Source organism: Heteronotia binoei, chromosome 3, assembly GCF_032191835.1.
Source record: "Heteronotia binoei isolate CCM8104 ecotype False Entrance Well chromosome 3, APGP_CSIRO_Hbin_v1, whole genome shotgun sequence".
In the NCBI taxonomy this organism is placed as follows: Eukaryota; Metazoa; Chordata; class Lepidosauria; order Squamata; family Gekkonidae; genus Heteronotia; species Heteronotia binoei.
In genome coordinates, this window is record NC_083225.1 from 96,536,299 (window position 1) to 96,555,016 (window position 18,718).

General features: G+C 41.8%; 1 protein-coding gene across 1 annotated transcript in view; it reads left to right on the forward strand.

The window, feature by feature from the left end:
• Window positions 1-367: 367 nt before the first annotated feature.
• The window catches only part of ERG (ETS transcription factor ERG), a 283,816-nt gene continuing 265,465 nt past the window's right edge, over window positions 368-18,718 (forward strand). Inside the window, exon 1 of the mRNA XM_060234254.1 lies at window positions 368-388. The gene's annotated coding sequence lies outside the window, so the exon portion shown is untranslated. The remainder of the gene's footprint in view (window positions 389-18,718) is intronic.

An 18,718-nucleotide genomic window follows, 5' to 3' on the forward strand; every position in this document is an offset into this window, starting at 1 on the left:
CAGAAATGTAAACATGTCTGCAGCTAAAATAACTCCACTTTCATTGAAAACACTCCTCACTCACAATCAGACTTCTGTGTGCTATGCTCAATAAAAGTGCGTTAATAGCCACCAATTAATACATTATGTAACTCTGCTTCTTTTTTCCCTCAAACTAAGACACTTTTAGTCGCTCATTTTTTAATTAAAGGAGAGCTCGAGTTTCTTTGCCTACTGGCCCTCGCATCTGCCTGTCAGTTGGGATTCGTAGCTGAGCTTCGGAACAGGAGAGAGAGAGAGTGTGTCTCAGGACTCCCGCACAGGAAGGAGAGCGTCAACAAATGAATGAACAAGCCTGCTGTCGACAGAGAAACACAATGGCAACGGACAAGGGTGAAGAGGTAACTCGGTAAGCATCTTCCTTTCAAGCTAAGGGCAGTTCTTGTGAAAAATCTGACAGAGATCAGTCTCTCACGCGGTGTTGACGGACTTCGTTGTTTACATCTCGTGTTGTCTCTTATCCATCGCTGTGCATTTCCCCAGCTGTGTAACATCTGACGCCAGGGAGCACACGGACCCAAATCGCTCCGAATAGTTTTTCTTAGGGGCCCGTTGTGTTCAGTCACTGGCAGCGTGAGCCTAAGCACATTTACACAGAAGTAAGCCTCACTGAGGCCAACAGGACCGATTCCCGTGTAAATCTGCAGAGGCACTGACCAAACGTGGTTGGTGTACTCCCCCCTGTAGTCCCGAGACCTTTTTAGGCAGCTCCAGAAGAAAGATTAGGTGAGTCGCTGACTAAATGTGGTGGGTCCTTCCTTGTCTTCTTCCTTTCTGCCCCAAACTTTGCTGTCCATTGCAAAGTTTTATCATTCACTCTCTTTCCGTCTGCATGGGTCAGAAAACTTTGATTTGTCTCACTTTCATCCTCCCAGCAATAGGGATTTTAAACTATTTTGGGACGGGGTGGTAGTGGAGTCCCCCGACCACACATAAATGTGAATGTCACAGCCCAGGGACCAACTGCCAAGTGACTTTTTAAAGGAAACGTCAAGTTTTTAAAAGTCCTTCCTCGGCCAGGCTGCCCTTCCTTCAGCCGCCTCCGCCTCCACGTGTGAGCGGGATGTGCTCTGGCCGCAGGAATGAGAGCGAATGGGAGCCCCTCCGCTCCGGGGCGCGCAAGCCGCCTCCCACTGGAGCCAATGGCCAAGCTGCCATGCCTTTGAATGGAGCCGGCGGGCAGGCGACGCAGGAGTCAACCCAGGCGCAGCCGCGCGCGTGGCGGGTCTTCTGCTCCGGCTGGAGACCCGGCTGGGAGCCCCTGCTGTTCACGCGGCCCTCCGCGCCGAACTGGGCGGCGGCGGCGGCGGCGGCAGAAGACGACGAGCGGGGCTGCCGAGCCATGATTGGAAGCCGAGAGCGGCTCTCGGAGGCCAGGAGCGCCACTCGCGGCTGAGAGTCCTACGGCGGGGCACCAGGCGAACGCCGCTCCATTCGCGCAGTTTCGCGCTCGCGTCCCACTGGCCCCGCGCCCTCCGCGGCCGGGAGGTAAGTCCCTCCCTCCTGCCCTCGAGGCGAGGGCCTCGCTAGGTGGAGGATGCGGACGGGTGGGAGCCCTGGCGGCTGGGCGGGAAAGGCGGCGACGAGGCCAAGGGAGTGGGAGGGTTGCTGCCCTTGGCGGGGCACTCCAGGGCCCTTAGCCCGGCGGGGGTGGCAGGCGGCGAACTCGAGGACCGGCTCCCTCCAGCCTTGGACTCCCGCAGAGCTTCGTTTGGCGGAGGAGGTCGGCGCGAGTGAAGGTGCCAGGGCGGATGGCTGCCTACTTCTTTGGGAGGGGGGGGGAGAGAAAGAAAGGCACTCTGTACACGGGCAGAGGTATAAAACTGTTGGTCTTAAAGGTGCAACTTGACTCTTGCTTTATTCAACTGCTTCAGACCAACACGGCTGCCCACCTGGATCTATCTCTGTACTACTTCGCTTATTCCTTGGAAAGGGGCTCTGGGACCGAGTTATTTATTGGCTTAGCCCTGCGCTTTAAGATGCAGCTCTGCCCTCATAGAGTAGTACCTTGAAAAGATCTTGGTCCTGATGGAAAAAGTGATGGAAAGTCCCGCAAGAATTCAGAGCAAGACTGTGGGTGCCTTTTGTGTCACCGCAGAGCATCCTGCACACTGGATGCTTGCTAGTTTGTGGACCTCAGGACCTGTGAATAGCAAGGATTGAAAGAAAGTGCTTTCAATCGAACCTCCTCTTCACTTTTCTCCCGGTGATACCACTTGCTAAAAAGTTTCCTAGAAGTTATGCGAAGAGTGCCTGTGTGTGTGTGTGGTGGGGAACACTACCTCTGAATACAGTTATGAAAAGGCATATGTTTGACTGATATCCAAGACAGCTGTGAAAAGACATAGTTTATACATTCGTTTTGCCACATGTGAAGTGGTAAGGAGCTCTCTGGACTTTTGAAGTTGTTACCTGGTTTTTCTCATTAATTCCCTCAGCAGCCCCCTTCCATCTTCCTCCTGTCCTGCATTTTCCTTGTCCATAGCCTCTCTTAAGAATGATTCTTAAAAATTTGTTTAATGCTGATGTTAATATTATAATCTATTTTGGTGATGTTTAGATTATGTGTTCATAGTTCTTGAAATTCAAAACTTATTTCACTTTCAGATTTGTGTGCATCTCATTTTGAGTTTACAATGCAGCATTTAGTAGGTGATCTGTGATTATTTTAACTGCATGCTCTTGCTGTCATTTGCATTTACTTATTTTCTGTTGTGTCATGCACCCCATACACTTGCTTTCACAAAACGTTTTCTAGATTTACTTACAATGCATCATTCAATAACTGATACAATGGTCTCTTTTGACTTTGCAGCCCTCCATCCCCCGCAAGGTAAAGGAGCTCTTAGTTTTGTACATTAAACTTTAATTGAGTGAATCAGCATACTGAACAGATGCATGGATTTGGTGGGTATGCAAATGGAACACTTATATACAAGAACTGTAATTTTTGTGATCAGGTGTTTGTCAAGTAAATGTAAAACATAATTTTATCACATGCTTTCAGTAAGTGGTAGAATACACAAAGGCTTGTGTGCTTCTTTTCACAAGAACTTGTACTACAGCAATTGCTACTTTTAAATTGTTTGGAGCTTAATGAGCATTCTGTATAGTTAACAAAATGATGGCGTAGTAGTTTGTGAACTGTGTTGTTTTCATGTAGTTTGGAGCCCCACTAGGGAACGTGGAACGGTTAGGTCTGTAGACTGCACATGGAGAACTGTCACATTCCTTAGTTTTAACCCTATAAGCACACATCTATGGCATGTTTGAAGTAAATGGAACAGACAAAGAGTGCTTTGAGTTCAGATAAAGAACCAACCAAAATTTCATTAGGATGTGTTTTCCAGGCATATGAATATACTATTAAAACAGGTTAGAATATTGAAATAAGGATTGCATTTATTTCTGTCCTAGAAAGAAAATCCAACTTGATTTTGATTTAAGACATGGTATAAACTAATTTTTGGCATTTTTGTTAATTTCAGAAAGGAAGGATTAAAAGAAAGTTTTAAAATCAATATTTTTAAAGGTAGCAAAGCTCCTATTTTGTAGAAATAGGCAATTAATACTTTTCTACAGAAAGATAATCTACATGTTAAAAAAAATCACATATGAAGGGGCCCTTTGGATTCCTTCAAAGTGGAAAACCTCAACAAATATTCTAAAGGTTACAACTTGGAGCAGCATCCAACCCCACTTTGTCATATCTGTTCCCCAAATTTAAACAAATCCTGTAGTACTGGATAGAATTACATGTTGCAAGAATTGCATAATGTTCTGTCACTGTTAGCTCTACGTATAAATAGCTTTTTATCCATGGATTTTGCTGTTTTATGTTTAATTTTTTTGCTTCCTTTATTTAACCGTTTTGGATCTTAGGGTGTTTTTTTTGCATTTTCTAGCAGAATTTCAGTCTCTATGCTTTGTAATAGTTTGAGCAGTGTTTCTGAATAAACTCTTTTGTGTTTAAATGCCCTGCACAACTGCAACGCATTTAAAAGGCAAAATATAGATCGTTATTTTGGTGCTGGAAATTTGTTCTGTTTTTACATCAGATGCTGAAAAAATGAAGCGGTCAATTAACTGCAGATTCAAAACATAACATTAGTTTTATTTTAATCTGTGGAAATACTTGTGGCACTGTAAGCAGTGATATAGGGAACACAATTCAGATTATTTTCTTTGTAATAAATTACTTTTTTCTTGCTTAATGAAAGGCATCTAGTCTGTCTTTTCCTGAAAATATTATGTTTACTAAGCAAGCGTACTTCTGTAATTGAAGTTAGCAGCTGGATGGAAACTTGTAATTTGTTGACAGTCTGATTGTGTACTGTAATATGTTAATTTGAAATGATATAATATAGTCCAGAAGTATTTCAGAATTGCTGAAGTGTGATTGTCAAACAGCCACATGTGGTTCCTGAGTGAATATCATTAATACACAGCTATACAGATACTTTAGGGCATTCTACTTCACACAAGTTTCAACCTATTTTTACCATCATAGCTTGAAAGTGAGAGGGAAACTGCCCCCCCCCCCCCCCCCGTAAAGCTTGGGCATGGCCAGAGACTCTTTAGCAGGGAGAGAAAGAGTGGTGGAAACAGTCATCTTTTGTTATATACTTGTTTATGTGTGTAGTCTCTTTGGTTGTAAGCTGTACATAAGGGAAAGAGTGGGGTGCAAATATTTAAATAGATCAAATATTTTAGTCATTAAATAAGTTGACTGAAAATGCTTTTCTTCTTTAGGAGCATTTCATTATTTATATAATGTTGCTGTTGTCATTTTACCTTGCTTTGCTTTTTATCTAAATTTATGATCAAATAGGTTTGTACCATTTATTGTACTCATTCTCCAGTTTATGTAATTCTTTTATGTTTAAAAACCATGATGTGCAAAACTTTTAAAAATAACCTTTTAAATTTTTTTATTAGTAACATCTTGATATTTTTTGATATTGGTATATGCAGCTATCCTTAGGGTGTCAGAGACACTACCCTTAGGGTTTTAAAGGATTAGATGGGCAATACCATTTATCTTGGGGTACTTAAAAAGAACTTGTTCAATGAAACTGCTTTTCAGAAATACCTTGAATATATAATTCTGCAATAGGTAAGAGTAGTAAATAATTCATAAGCACACACTCATATCTTATACCATCACATTCTAAGCCTCATATCACTTGCTCCACAGTAGCATTTTCCTTTCTCCAAACTCTGTGTGGATATTTATTTATTTAGAATTTATATCCCGCCCTTCCCACAAGTGGCTCAGGGCGGCGCTCCCACTAGAAACCAGCAAGTGAGATATGGAGGCCTCAGTCAAGCAACAATCTGAGCATTCAGGAGGCTTTCTCCTGATAGAAACTGCATAAGCAGAAAGTCTCTGGATTAGACACAGCAGGGTGTATTGCCTTTGCTATGTGCCAAGTCACTGAATTAAGCAGTCCTTAACTTGTGGGTATGAGCCCTTCCATGTATGTTAAGTGATTCTTTATTCTGTGGTTCACCTTTTTTTGGAAATGAATTGGATACAATCCCATATTGCTCTGTATAGTTCTACTTCAGTAGCTTGGGAAAGGCAAAATGTGGTGTAATTATTGGAATACACAAGAAGTTCTTTTCTGAATAATCCTATACAGTTGCATTTAGTTTTGCATTTTGTAAAAGGCAGAATAGGAATGAAGTATTTAGTATGCTTCCTTCGTAGTATAGTAAGGCTATTGTAGGTGCAGAATTGGCAGTCTAAAATTACTTGGCTAAATATAAATGTAAGTAAAAAGTAGGCAATGGGGAGGGGGAAAATGAAAGGGTTTATATCTAAATATAGTGTTGTGGATGTGTTTGTTGCACGTAAACTGTATTTTAATCTCTTCTGTTTATAAAAATATAGTGGTGGTGTATGTATATAATCTGGAAAATTTGGTTGAATACAAGAAATAGTAATTTAACAATGAAAGCCAAAGGGTGTTTTCATACTGACAAGTATGTGCAGAGTCAAATGTGTAGTTATTTTGAAAAAAATAAAATATCCCCTTGGGTCTGGCATATTTCACATTGACTGGAGAACTAAAAGGATACTTGATCTAGAATAAACATAAGTGACTTTGCCAAAGCTTTAGGCCCCATACCATATTTGAATGAAGGCAAAACTCCCATTAATTTCAATGGAATTTCCCTTGTTTGGGACTGTGCTCTAAAGTGTCCCCCCCCCAAGTTACATTATTGCCACATTCTCTTTGGAAGTGAGTTTTTTAAAAGAGGTATTGCTGGAAATATGTTGGTTTTGAATGCTGCTTGCATTAAATCAAATTCTTTCTCAGCCTAACTTCATTCTAGTAAGATTTTTTTTTTTTACTTTAAGACTATGGCCCCAATGTAGGTCATTTAGCAAGCTCTCTGTGCACATCAGGACTTTTGAGTTGCCTTTGCTCTTTGTGGCTGACTCCTGCTCCCTTCCCCAGTGCTACCTGACACATTTTTCCTGAAAGGGCAGCTTTTGAAGTGGCCTCTTACAAACTACATTGCAGAGTTCCATGAAAGGGTTCTCAGAACAGGAGACACTGTGTTCTGTACAACAAAAGATCCTAATATTATGTACACATTTTTCAATTGAGAAGAAACTCTTCATGTAAGAGAGATTAATACTTGTCAACCTGTACATTTGAGTAAAAAATAAATTTCCTCTTATGTCCATGGTATTTTAAGTTCTCTGCAAAGTCTAGATGTGAAACTTCCAGAGTTCTAGTGTTTGTGTCAAACTTTTTAAAAGGTCAAGCACCAGTGTTTCCTCTAAGTTGAGTTAGTGTGAGTTTGCTCACAGTTTTGTAGCCTCCAGATCACACATTTTGTTCGCTCAGGAAATATGGCCCTAGAGCAAACTAATTTATGCAGTAGCTCACAACTTTAATGCCAGTAGCTCATGAAGTAGAATTTTTGCTCACAAGACTCCGCAGCTTAGAGGGAGCATTGTCAAGCACCAAATAGTATGGTTTCTTTGGGTTTCCTGAATATTGGTCTCTATTTCAGATTATCAGGCCATAGAAATAAGTATGAAACCTTTTGGAAATGAGATGGAGGTGAGGAATCGTAGAAGGGAATAAATATTTTCGATTCCACTGTAATGTAATAGCATGGTACTAGGCAGGACTTTTTTTGTAGCAGGAACTTCTTTGCATATTAGGCCACACGCCCCTGATGTAGTCAATCTTCCTGGAGCTTACAGGTCTCTTAGTACAGGGCTTACTGTAAGCTCCAGGAGGACTGGCTACTTCAGGGGTGTGTGGCCTAATATGCAAAGGAGTTCCTGCTACAAAAAAAGCCCTGGTACTAGGGTTGCCAGCTCTGTGTTGGAAAATACCTGGACAGTTTGGGAGTGGATCTGGGAGAAGGTGGGTTTTGGGGAGGGGAGGGGCCTTAGCATGGTACAATGCTATAGAATCCACCCTTCAAAGTAACCATTTTCTCCAGGGAAGCTGATCTCTGTCAGCTGGAAAGCAGTTGTAAAAGCAGGAGATCTCCAGGCCCCACCTGGAAGTTGGCAACCCCACATGGAACTATGTGCTCTATAGGGTAGCTGATCCCCAGCGGGATTCAGGGGGTTCCCTGGTTTGGAGGCCTTCCCCCTGCTTCAGGGGTATCAGAAAGTGGTGACGGGGGAAATATTCACTGAGACTGGTTCCCATAGAGTATAATGGAGAATTGATCTGTAGGTATCTGTAGACTGGGGGGGAGGGCGTATTTTTTTAGATAGAGGCACCACATTTTCAGCATAGCACCTGGTGTCTCTCCTCAGCCCCCTGCCCCAGGTTTCAAAAATATTGGACTAGGGTGTCCAATATGAGCCCCAAAGGAAAGTGTCCCAACCTTCCATTATTTCCAGTGGAGTGAAGGCATTTAAAAGGAGCATGGTCCCTTTAAATGTGATGGCCAGAACTCCCTTCAGAGTTCAATTGTACTTACCACAACTTTGCTCCTGACTCTACCTCCAAAGTCTCCTGGCTCTAATCCCAAAGTCTCAGATATTTCCTGAGCTGGACCTGGCAACCCTAGATCTGGGCCTCCATCGGTAACCTCTTTCTCACCTAGCCCTAAGACACCAGCTTGGTCTGAACATCATCATCATCATCATCATCATCATCATCATCATCATCATCATCATCATTTACGTTTGATGAATCGCCCTATCCCGGCTAGTGCCAGGCTCTGGGCAATGTACAATATTAAAAAAATATAATTTGTCTCTCTTCATGGTGCTGTGAAATATTAGGGGCTCTGCCCCCCACTTAAAAGTAAGGAAGAGGAAATTGGTAACATTGACCAGGCAAGTAGGACATGGCCTAAGCATCTGTGCCTCTTTTTTTCCCGGTTATTGACAGTCTGGGCTTGTGTAGAAGTATGAGGAGCAGAGAGCATTAAGAATAACTGAATCAGCTGAATAAGACCTGGGCTGAGCTCTTCCCCTTTTTGCAGGTATTTAAAGCATGTGTTTGACCCTTTAGCTTGTGCATCTCAGCCTGTGGTCCTGTGTGAGCCTCTTGTTCTTGTTGCTCATCACCTGTTTTAAAATTGTACCAAGGGCCTCATAGGTTGTATATGAACAAAGCAGGAGTCAAGTGCATCCTTAAGACCAACCAATTTTTATTTGGAACATAAGCTTTCGTGTGCTCTTAAGCACACTTCATCAGATGAGGAATCCAGCACAGTGAGCGAAGCCATACATAGCTGAGCAGAGCCATACATAGCTGGTAGGCAGGGGCCCAGAATGCAACATGGTACAGATTTAAGAACCAAAGACAGTGAAGTAAAATTATCTGGTAGGCAGTGGTTTAAAATGTACAATGACAGAATAGTAAAATTAACAAATTGAGCAATCCTTTGATATGAGTAGCAGGAGTATGCGAAAGCAACAAAACAGCAGTATACAGTAAAATTAACAAACTGAGCAAACCTTTGATCTGAGTAGCATGAGCATGCGAAAGCAACAAAACAGTAGTATATCAAAATGTGAGATTGTCTGTCAATGACAATGAGAGATGGGTTCAATATATGTAATGGGATAAACAACCAAAGTCCCTGTTTGAGTGTGTCAATACAGCTAAAAGAGAAATACATTGGATAGTGATGTTCTTGTCCACCTAATTTACTTTTTAATATGTAAACGTAATTCTAGTTTGCCATAGGAAAAAGGAATACAATAAAATATAGTGAAAATGAATATGTAATGAGATATACAGCCAATATCCCTATTTTGAGTATGTCAATACAAATAATTATACTAATACACATTGGAATACTGTGGCTGTATAGCTATACTCACTGATAGTGGGTTTAGCATCTGTAATGAGATAAAAAGCAATATCCCTGTTCAGTCCTGGGGAGGTGTTTGTTCCAAGTTTCATAATAATTTTCTTTATTATTTAGGTTGTATATATTAGCTTAAATTGTATTTTATGCATGCTAAATTGCAAGGTGCCTTAAGTTTTCAGTGGATAAAAGCAGGATAAAAATAGCAAAATAAGTAAACGGCATAGGAAAGAAATACTTTCTGTGGATCTTATTTAATCTCCCATCTGGATTCTCTAGTTTCACAGGGGTCAGCACTGTTAAGAGCTTGTGAGGGGGGTAGTATGTGGTTAAGTTTCAAAGGCAGAAGTAGCTCGGCTGCAGTAGAGGAAGGTGCTTGGAGCTAGAACAGAGCTGGTGGTAAGCTGTTGCTGAGTGAGGAGAGCTTGTTTACCTGGGGGTAGTTGCTGGCCCCACCCTCTGCTGTTGCTCTGGCTGTTGAGTCAGGTGGGTGGGGGCTTGAGCCTTTAATTTGCAAGGCTCATCCTTGCCAGAGGCAGAAGTGGCTCAGCTGCAGTAGAGGAAGGTGCTTGGAGCTAGAACAGAGCTGCTGGTAAGGTGAATGAGAGTTGATTTGCTTTCCTAAAGCTGCTGGGGAATATTACCTAGGGTTGCTGTGGGAGGGAACTGTGTGAGTGCTTGGTGCCTGCTGGAGTGGGGTTTCTGATTGCTTTTGTGTAGCTGTTGCTGAGTGAGGAGAGCTTGTTTGCCTGGAAGTAGTTGCTGGCCCCACCCTCTACTGTTGCTCTGGCTGTTGAGTCAGAGGTGGGTGGGGGCTTGAGCCTTTAATTTGCATGGCTTATCTTTGTCAGAGGTTTTAAACTAAATTGTATGTGGGAACAAGACAATAATTCAAAGCCTCGTATGATGCCAGAAACTGGGGATAAGAACAGTAAAGATTTGCAGAGAGTGGTGCATATGCTAGGTAATGTTAACTTGCAGGTTTGTATGGAAACTAAACCCTCAGGATGCATAAAATGTGGATTCCAATGTCTCTACACTAATGCACAGAGTATGGGAAACAAACAGGAGGAACTGAAAGTCCTAATACAGGAAGGAGACTATGACATAATATGCCTTACTGAAACTGGTGGGATGACACTCACAACTGGAATATTAGGATTCAGGATTACAACTTATTTAAAAGGGACAGACGAATGAGAAAGGGCGGAGGTGTAGCATTATATGTGAAGGAGGTAATATGTGAGGAAATATGTGAATCTGAGCATGGCAGCTCAGTGGAAAGTCTCTGGGTAAAAATAAAAGGAGTAAGAAATAACAGTGATATTATGGTGGGGGTCTGCTATAGACCACCAAGCCAGGCAGAGGACTTGGATGAGATACTCCTACAACAGACTGCAAAGTTCTCCAAGAGAAGGGATACAGTGACCATGGGAGATTTCAGTTACCTGGACATCTGTTGGAAGTACAACTCTGCTGAAAATAAAAAGTCAAATAGATTCCTGACTTGTCTTGCTGACAACTTCCTTTTCCAGAAAGTGAAGAAGGAAACAAAGGGATCTGCTATCTTGGATTTGATTCTCACCAACAAGGAAGAATTGACTGAAGAAGTGAAAATAGTGGGCACTCTGGGCAGTAGTGATCATGTGATTTTGGAATTTACAGTCTTAGGGAAGGGAAAAGTTATACATAGTTAGACTTATAGGTTGGACTTCAGAAAGGCAAACTTGGATAAACTTAGAACTATGCTGGGTAAAATCCCTTGGTCAGAAATACTTAGGAAGAAGGAGGTTCAGGAGGGGTGGGAGTTTCTTAAAAGGGAAATACTGAAAGCGTAATCACAGATGATTCCTATGAGAAGAAAAAATGGAAAAAGCCTAAAGAAGCCGAGTTGGCTCCATAAACAGCTCTCTAAATACTTGAGAAACAAAAAGACTCCTTTAGGAATTGGAAGGAGGGCCTTATAACCAAGGATGAATATAAACAAATTACCAGTGCTTGTAGAGAAAGAGTTAGGAAAGCTAAAGCTCAGTATGAGCTTAGGCTGGCCAAAGATGCTAAAAACAACAAAAAAGGGTTCTTTTCTTATGTTCAGAGTAAGAAAAAGAGCAAGGACATGGTAGGCCCATTGCGAGAGCAAGAAAGTGAAATTGTAACAGGTAATGAAGAGAGGGCGGAACTACTCAATTCCTACTTTTCCTCAGTCTTCTCTTCTGAGGGAAACAGTGTTCAACATGGCAAAAAACAGAACATATAATGAGGTTGTGGAGTTCCAACCTAGGATCAGCATAGGGGTAGTACATAAACACCTAGTTTCTTTAAATGAAAGTCCTCAGGGCCAGATGAATTGCATCCAAGGGTTCTAAAAGAGCTAGCAGATATAATTTCTGATCCTCTGGCTAGTATTTTTGAGAATTCTTGGCGAACAGGAGAGGTGTTGGAAGATTGGAGGCAGGTGAATGTTGTCCCCATCTTCAAGAAGGGGAAAAAAGACGATACAGGTAACTACTGACCCATCAGCTTGACATCTATACCTGGAAAAAATTTAGAACAAATCATCAAACAGTCAGTCCTGGAACATTTAGAAGAAATGGATGTGATTACTAAGAGCCAGCATGGGTTTCCCAAGAACAAGTCATGTCAGACTAACCTGATCTCTTTTTTTGAGAAAGTGACTACCTTGCTGGATCAGGGGAATGCTGTAGACGTTGTTTATCTTGATTTCAGTAAGACTTTTGATAAGGTTCCACATACTATCCTTGTTGACAAGTTGGTAAAATGTGGTTTGGATCCTGTTACCATTAGGTGGATCTGTAACTGGTTGACAGCACCAAAAGAGTGCTTGTGAATGGTTCCTCATTTTCTTGGAGAGGAGTGACAAATGGAGTGCCTGAAGGATCTGTCCTGGGGCCTGTTTTGTTTAACATCTTTATAAACTATTTGAATGAAGGAATAGAGGGAATGCTTATTAAATTTGCCGATGATACTAAATTGGGAGGGGTTGCAAATACAGTAGAAGACAGAAACAGGATACAGGATGACCTTGACAGGCTGGAAAACTGGGCTAAAACCAATAAAATGAATTTTAACAGGGATAAATGTAAAGTTCTGCATTTAGTTAGGAAAAATCCGGTGCATGGTTATAGGATGGGGGAGACTTGTCTTAGCAGTAGTATGTGCAAAAAGGATCTAGGGGTCTTAGTGGATCATACGCTAAACATGAGTCAACAGTGTGATGCGGTGGCTAAAAAGGCAAATGAAATTTTGGGTTGTATCAACAGAAGTATAGTGTCCAGATCACGTGATGTGATGGTATCGCTTTACTCTGCTCTGGTAAGACCTCACCTAGAGTATTGTGTTCAGTTTTGGGCACCACATTTTAAGAAGGATATAGATAAGCTGGAACGGGTCCAGAGGAGGCCGACGAAGATGGTGAGGGATCTGGAGACCAAGTCCTATGAGGAAAGGTTGAAGGAGCTGGGGATGTTTAGCTTGGAGAGGAGGCAGCTGAGAGGTGATATGATCGCCATCTTCAAGTACTTGAAGGGCTGTCATATAGAGGATGGTGTGGAATTGTTTCTGTGGCCCCAGAAGGTAGGACCAGAACCAATGGGTTGAAATTAAATCAAAAGAGTTTATGGCTGAACATTAGGAAGAACTTTGTGACAGAGCGATTGCTCAGTGGAACAGGCTTCCTCAGGAGGTGATGGGCTCTCCTTCCTTGGAGGTTTTTAAACAGAGGCTAGATGGCCATCTGACAGCAATGAAGATCCTGTGAATTTAGGGGGAAGTGTTTGTGAGTTTCCTGCATTGTGCAGGGGGTTGGACTAGATGACCGTGGAGGTCCCTTTCATCTCTATGATTCTATAGTACATATCAATAACCTTTCAGAATATCATAAGGTTTTATGGACTCAAGCAGGGCAACTTCTCCTTTCTTCTCCCTCAACTGATGTTCAGCTGCCCTCAATGTTCTTTGACCCTCTGGAATTCAAGAAATATACTCTGTGCTAATCGGGCCACTTTAAAGTCCCCTCCTCTTTCACTTATAAACAAAGGCATATTACAATGAGAGGCAGAGACTTGCAACCCCAGTGGTGAATGCACAGCCACCTCAGCCAGGCTAATTATGTAATATATAGGGTTTTCCGATCCTGACACATGTTGCCTGCTACAATGTGGTTTTTCTTATGCAAACAGAAAATAATGAATGGTTAATAATGATATCATTATGACCACGTGTTACCTACCAGATGGATTAGCTCACCTAATTCAGGCTGTGGTGTTCCTTTTATTCCCCACATTCTAGACTTAATTGTTTTTATTTGGGAACTGGTATTTGGATTGTGGTTTTACAGTAAGCTGAAGACATGTTGAAGAACTGTGCTGTGACTTTGCAGTATATGTGAGGATGGAGATTTTGCTGTGTGTATATAAGCTTGCTAAACATCTGAGATCTCACTGCAGCAAATCCCTACCTCTGAAGCAGAAAGCAATGAACGCAGGATTCAGTACTAAACTGAAATTTTCTTTTTGTAACTCTAGCATGTTAGTGGAAGCTGTTTAGCTTGTCTATGACAGTTGGGTTGTGGATGTGCAGGCACATCTTGTGCTCTTCATTGAACAAAAACAGAGCTTTCTTAAGTTTTTTGAGATAGAGGCATATTTAGTACCTCACACCAACTTTCTATATGTTGTGATTAGGATTGCCAAGTCCAATTCAAGAAATATCTGGGGACTTTGGGGGTGGAGCCAGGAGACATTGGGAGTGTAGCCAGGAGACATTAGGGGTGGAGCCAAGATCAAGGCTGTGACAAGCATAATTGAACTCCAAAGGGAGTTCTGGCCATCACATTTAAAGGGACGGCACACCTTTTCAATTTCTTCCTTCCATAGGAAATCATGAAGGATAGGGGCACCTTCTTTTGGGGCTCATAGAATTGGACCCCCTGGTCCAATCTTTTTGAAACTTGGAGGGTATTTTGGGGAGAGGCACTAGATGCTATACTGAAAATTTGGTGCCTCTACACCAAAAAACAGCTCCCCCCAGAGCCCCAGATACCCGCGGATCAATTCTCCATGATTTTCTATGGGAATAAATCTCCATAGGGAATAACAGAGTTCCCAGCAGACATTTCCCTCCACTCCCCCCGCTATCTGACGACCCTCCAAACTGGGGGATCCCCTGCCCCCACCTGGGGATTGGCAACCCTAGTTGTGATGCCATTTTAATAACAACTGCAGTATTTACTGTTTTTTAGTTAGACATATAGCAGTATCTGGTTATAATAAACTTAAATGTCGTCTTTTAGAGGGCCATCACCTTTTTCTGCTATGGAATACTTCACATACTTGCTCATTGATCTGATGGTACTAAGATCTGAGCAAGTATGATTGCAGGTAATATTTACAGTGGGTATATGCACTTTTGGTTGTCTTTCTCTGGATATAGTAATTTCTGTGGCACTGTGTTTTGCTTCTGTTAACTGCAGATTTTTTTTCAGAGAAATTAATTCTAGAGCAGGTTTGTCAATCTTAAATAGATACTAAAATTTAAAATTATATTTGTGAAGTGGACAAGGATGCTTAATTTAATGCAGAATGTTCAGGGCATGTAATACAATTTGTTTCTTACAATGGACACTCCAACGGTTGACTTTAAAATACCATTGTAGTTTATTATAGTAGTACAGAAGCAGGAAAATGGAAAATAATATTTCCTAAATTAAACTTAATCTCTTATACCCATGGAGAAATGCATGTGGAAGTAGCCTCCAGGTGTGTATTCTATAGCTAGATTGAAATGAGCATGCAGATGGGATTTAAATGTGTTTCTAAAGCATCTTCATTGTGATGTGCTTTGAAACCAGGGAATCTCATACAATCAGTTCTTTAAATATTTGTGTTAAGATCAGCTATTGATTACAGTGGATTTATATATGGTGGAGGTGCATGACTTGGTACCTGTAATCTTATAACTGTTTCTGTGTATTATATAAAAAACTGAATGTCTGTGAAGTCTAACCTTATAATCTCCAACATTGTTGTAAATAAATAAGAAATCAATATGTTGTCATTAAGCAGATGTCCTTAGGCCTAATTTTAGCACCCTGTTGTGAAAAACATTCAAATGCATCCCTAGTTATAAGTATAGGTTTCACAGTTTTCACTGAATTGAAGCAAAGATGCACATGCTTGAATGCAAAATATTCCAGCGATACTGGCAAAGTACAATCTTTTTTTTTTTTTACTTTTCAGTACCTAATATTTGTGTAAATGTGCTACTATATCCATAGGAACATTCTTGTTTTAGCAGCTATTTTGTATTACATTAAAAACCCTTGTTATGAAACATCAGAGGTGCCAGTCAGTTACAAACAGAAGGATAACAACTTTCCCAATTCTTTCTGCTAAAGGAAAAAAACAACAACAAATGTTATTTATTTTATATAATATATTTGCAGTACAATCTTAAGCAGAGTTATATACCCTTCTAAGTTCATTGAGATTAATAGGCTTAGAATGATGTAACTAGGCCGGGGTCATGGTGGAATATGGGGACAAATCGCAAAGTACTATGTTCACCTTGGAAGCTCATGGTGTAAGGCCAGTGATGTGATTGCTTTCATATGATATTTGGGTTGGGTTTGGGTGGTATGAGTGGTGTCCTGGGGGGAGCCTTTGTTTAATGATCTGTAATGGCTCTTGACTGCCCTGCAATTTTTTTTTCTATCTATAAGAATGTATTTGGAGGTTGTGCACTTCCCCTCTTCTGTGCTGGGAGTTTACACATAATACATTTTTTAAAAAATGTTCAAACAGCCGCAAGAATTCTCCTACAGCTGGAAGGCTACTTAATGTGAAGGTGAGTGGGAGATCATACCTTTGGCACCAGATTAGGGTTTGTCAAAACATTGTGCAAAAATAAAGTGTAATAGAAGTTTGCCTTGTCTGATTGTGGAAAAAACCTTTGAACTAGGCTTCCCAACCCCCCCGCCCTGGCGGGGGACCCACGAAATTGCATCCTCCTCCCCTGCTCTCAAAAAATCTGGGGGCGGGGGGGAGAGAGAACATACCTTTAGGCATCATGTTGTAGAGCTTCTGATTCGTTTTAAAATGTGTCCCTTGAAGGCTGCACAGGAAACAGGAAGGGCTTCATGGGAAAGTAACAGTTTCCATGGAGAACGGCCCCTCCCTTTCTTTTCCTGTTCAGGGTGGTGAGAACCAGAGAGGATTGTGAGGAACTCCAAAAGGATCTGTTGAGGCTGGGTGAGTGGGCGTCAACGTGGCAGATGCGGTTCAATGTGGCCAAGTGCAAAGTAATGCACATTGGGGCCAAGAATCCCAGCTACAAATACAAGTTGATGGGGTGTGAACTGGCAGAGACTGACCAAGAGAGATCTTGGGGTCGTGGTAGATAACTCACTGAAAATGTCAAGACAGTGTGCGTCTGCAATAAAAAAGGCCAACGCCATGCTGGGAATTATTAGGAAGGGAATTGAAAACAAATCAGCCAGTATCATAATGCCCCTGTATAAATCGATGGTGCGGTCTCATTTGGAGTACTGTGTGCAGTTCTGGTCGCCGCACCTCAAAAAGGATATTATAGCATTGGAGAAAGTCCAGAGAAGGGCAACTAGAATGATTAAAGGGCTGGAGCACTTTCCCTATGAAGAAAGGTTGAAACGCTTGGGACTCTTTAGCTTGGAGAAACGTCGACTGCGGGGTGACATGATAGAGGTTTACAAGATAATGCATGGGATGGAGAAAGTAGAGAAAGAAGTACTTTTCTCCCTTTCTCACAATACAAGAACTCGTGGGCATTCGATGAAATTGCTGAGCAGAAAGGTTAAAACGGATAAAAGGAAGTACTTCTTCACCCAAAGGGTGATTAACATGTGGAATTCACTGCCACAGGAGGTGGTGGCGGCCACAAGTATAGCCACCTTCAAGAGGGGTTTAGATAAAAATATGGAGCACAGGTCCGTCAGTGGCTATTAGCCACAGTGTATGTGTGTATATAAAATTTTTTGCCACTGTGTGACACAGAGTGTTGGACTTGATGGGCCGTTGGCCTGATCCAACATGACTTCTCTTATGTTCTTATGTTCCTGTGCAGCCTTACTTTCATTTTCACAGCAAGCACATTCTGCTGGAAGAAGACCAAGTATGGTAAGTGTGTGTGTGAGAGAGAGGGAGGGGGCAGGGAGGGAGGATTCCCTGGTATGGAGGCCCTCCCCCCCCTTAGAAAGCGTATGGGGGGAGGGAAATGTCTACTAGGCACTCTATTATTCCCTATGGAGAACAATTCCCATAGGAAATAATAGGAAATTGATCCGTGGGTATTGGGGGCTCTGAGGGGGCACCAGATTTTTAGTATAGAGGCACCAGATTTTTAGAGGCACCAGATTTTTAGTAGAGGCACCAGATTTTTAGTATAGCATCTAGTTCCTCTCCCCAAAATACCCCCCAAGTTTCAAAACGATTGGACCAGAGGGTCCAATTCTATGAGCCCCAAAAGATGGTGCCCCTATCCTTAATTATTTCCTATGGAAGAAAGGCATTTAAAAAGGCGTGCTGTCCCTTTATATGTGATGGCCAGAACTCCCTTGGGGTTCAATTATGCTTGTCACATCCTTGTTCCTGGCTCCACCCCCAATGTCTCCTGGCTCCACCCCCAAAGTCTCCTGGCTCCAACCCCAAAGTCCCCAGATTTTTCTTTAATTGGACCTGGCAATCCTACTTTGAACTAATCCAAACCCTTCATACCTAGAACATGCTTCCAATAAATAAATCCGGTGGGGGATGGGGGAGGGTAGAGTTGCCAGATCCAGGTTGGGAAACTCCTGGAAATTTGGGGATGGAACCTGGGGAGGACAGGAGTTTCAGTGGGGTACAATACCATAGAGTCCAACCTCAAAACATCAATTTTTTAAAGGGGAACTGATCTCTGTAGTCTTGAGATGAGCTGTAAATCCAGGGGATCCCCAGGTCCCATCTGGAGGCTGACATCCCTAGGTGTAGCTCTGCTTAGGATTGCACTGCATATTTTATTTTCCCCTGACCTTCTACTAAAATATCCAGGGCAGCTTAGTATAAATAATTAAAAACAAATCAGAACAAACACAAAACAAAATAAATAGCAGTAATTTAAAATGATAAAATTATGCCCTGTATAAAATCAGAAATAAAGTGAAACCAATAAAAAAAGATAAAAACAAAGACTGTACTACTAAATCTTTCAAATAATAAAAACTATAAAATCCCACATTTTGGCAAATATAAGTGGCAGACAGAACACAGCCAAGAGTGCAAGCACTGAAATCATTCACTGGGTTTGCAGGAAAATAACTATTTTCAGTATTCTTTGG